Genomic DNA, 3,470 nt, shown 5'->3' with positions numbered 1-3,470 from the left:
TATATATATATATATATATATATATATATATATATATATATAAAGAAGATGGACTCCAGAAAATCAAATAACCCCATTAAAAGTGGGGCACAGTGCTAAACAAAGAGTTCTCAAATGAGGAATATCAAATCGCTGAGAAGCACCTGAAAAAATGTTCAACATCCTTAATCATCAGGGAAATGCAAATCAAAACAATCCTGAGATTCCACCTCACACCAGTCGAAGATCTTTAGAGTTTTAAGGTGTCTACATGAAGTCTTCCTCTGTTTAACCATTAACATAATATTCTTAGAAATCCCTCTAATCAAAGTAGAAAGATATGGGGGCCAAAATAGAAATAAGAATGAAAAAAAAACCAATATGAAAATGCTACACCATATATTTTGTTTGGTCCTGATATCGACACAAATCTGCATTGTGTGGTGGAGAAACAAGGATGCCACTACTAATAAAGTTTGGTGAGCCTTGTCCTATGTGCTTATTACTCTTTAGAGAGAGTACCAGGTACCAGACACATAATTCTTTAAGGACAGCATTAAAATATTTAGGGTCTTATGTGTTAGGGATACATCAATTAATATTTTCCCATATTTTTAGCCAAAAAATGAGATGTCATAAAAATTAGTATTCATCATGAGGGATGAGATATGATTAGGACGACACGGGAACAGTCAATGTTCTCTTCACTCTTCTACAAAAGCTAAACCTCACTGTTTGATGGGATACCTGCCAAAATTCACACATTAGCAATATTTGAGTGAAATGAGTTCTTTGCTAATGAGAGTAGGGATTAAATAAAGGCCATAGCTCGTTATTTTAACATATGTGTTATTAATACATGAACATGTTCACATTAACAAAACATATCAGTTTGATTCAGAATTTTTTAATTCTTTTTTTATTAGATATTTTCTTTATTTACATTTCAATTTTTTGTATTCCCACTATATTCTAAATTATTATTATCTTTAATTTGTTTATTTACATTCTAAATATCCCCTTTCTTATTCCCCCCCCAAGAGTCCTTCACCCCATCCTACCTCACCTTGTCCTCTGAGAGGGTGCCCCCACCCCATGAACCCATTGTTATGGCATTTTCAATAGCAATAGTAGGCCTACTTATTCCCCAAACTAAGACTCTATTATTTCTCTTTCTGGCACTCTCTGTTGAGTTTTGCTAACAACATTAGAAAGCTTGTCTAACATAAGTCTTTGGGTCTGTCTCAGTCAGGTTTTGGTCCCTTTCTGCCATATTTCTTTCATGAAAATTACTATCTAACATGCCTCCAAATCTAATTCTTATTTCTTGTTTTGTTTGCTTAGTCTTCAATAGAATGTACCACCTTTTATGCTTTTCTTTTTTTTTTTTTTTTTTTTTTTTGGTTTTTCGAGACAGGGTTTCTCTGTGTAGCCCTGGCTGTCCTGGAACTCACTTTGTAGACCAGGCTGGCCTCGAACTCAGAAATCCGCCTGCCTCTGCCTCCCGAGTGCTGGGGTTAAAGGTGTGCGCCACCACTCCCGGCTTTTATGCTCTTCTTGAAAACATCTTTATTTCTCCTACTCACCAGTGTTTTTAGATACACATTGAGAGATTCACAAACTCTAGTTAACTTATCAATGTTACCATGTCCCAACCAACCAAATTATTTTACTTTTTCTTGTGATTACTTCCTGGTATGTTTTTCTTTATCCTGTGGATTTAAACATCACCTACAGGCTGCTATTTCCAGTGTTTATATTTTCCTCCTGATATATTTCATAAACTCAAAATCCATGCAACTCATTTGGCACTTGGTGTTTCCAATTGGATTCTAAAATAGAAATTTTAACAATGATATATCAAAATTGGCTTTTATTTCTACGACAACACCCCCAACGCTGCTTGCCAAGTTCTCTCTATTTAAAAAAAAAATAGCCTAATTATTCATGTAGTTTCTAAGGCCTGAAACTTGTTTTTATTGGTTGTTCTCATTATCCAAATCCCATATATTTCCTCCGTAAAAGCTTATTGACTCTATACTCAACATACCTTAAATTCAAGCACCTTTTACACATAACACAGCTGCCATTGACTCAAACCTCCCTTCTATTCATAATTAATGACTTTAAAAGCCTCTGCCCTGTATTTATGATGGTTTTACAAAGTTCGTCCACATTTTAGCAGTGAAAACCCTGAAAAAAAAAAACTTTAATTTTAGGCACAAAATTATACATTTTACAAAAACTAACACAGAATACATTTGAGGGTTCACTTCAGAAGGCAAATGTATAGACTTGTTGAAGGAGGACAGAAGAGAAGACTGATGTTATCTTGGCCTTGACCATGGTGTTTCTTCAACATATTAGCAGCAGCTGAATCTGTGACATCAAAACATAATGGAATTTATTGTAACTAAAACTCTCTGCTCTATAAAGTATACTCATGAAAGAACTGAACGACAAAAACAAAATCATGCACACTAAGAACATAGATTTTTCCAGACATTCACCCCATGAGTGACTTCTTATACTCTTAAACCTTATAGTGATGGGCCTTACTAGCCCAGTTACCATTGCATCTTACAGTACTTAAAAGCTGGAAAAGACTGTTATGTGTTAAGATGCTTATAACACATAAATATAACCAAATGCTAATATGAAAAAAGGTAAAGCAATTATTAGTATCAGTTGCTGGTAGGAATAAAATATAATATGAAAATGTTTTAGAAGTTGTCAAAAAACAACATAACATGGTCTGGTACTTGTACTCTCATATTTAAATGAGCTGAATATTAATGAAAATATACAATATGTTCATAGGTGTAAATCTCTATGTTGTGAAAGCTTGGGGACAGTAAGGGTCCTCTCGAGTAGATTAATAGATAAACCATCTGTCTTACACCTGAACAATGGAATAATATGCAGTGGGGAAAAGTGAGATATTAAATGACTAAAACTCACCAAAGAATCTGAATTACATATCAATAAATTAAATATTAAAATGCTGCACATGGTCACATATCAATTTTTGTTTTACATTTTTTATTAGATATTTTCTTCATTTACATTCCAAATGTCATCTCCTTTCCTAGTTTCCTCTTCGAAAGTCTCCTATACCCTCCCCATGACTTGCTCTCCAACCCACCAATTCCTGATTCTTGGCACTGGCATTCCCCTGTACTGAGGCATATAATCTTCACAAGACCAAGGGCCTCTCCTCCCATTGATGGCTAACAGGCCATCCTCTGCTACATATGCAACTAAAGACACAAGCTCTAGGGGGTACTGGTTAGTTCATATTGTGGGCACATACCATTTTGAAGAAGACAAAAATCAAAGAAATATTTAAACAATCATTAGTCAATGGGAGTTTGAGCAAAGAATAATTAGGTAAGGCATATCTCAATGAAAACAGGCTATGTAACACAATGAATTTTATTCTTTCTCTCTCCCTCTCCCTCTCCCTCTCCCTCTCCCTCTCCCTCTCCCTC

Source organism: Mus caroli, chromosome 1 (assembly GCF_900094665.2).
Source record: "Mus caroli chromosome 1, CAROLI_EIJ_v1.1, whole genome shotgun sequence".
NCBI lineage: Eukaryota > Metazoa > Chordata > Mammalia > Rodentia > Muridae > Mus > Mus caroli.
The sequence above is the reverse complement of the archived record's forward strand: the minus strand, read 5'-3'. Positions refer to the sequence as shown.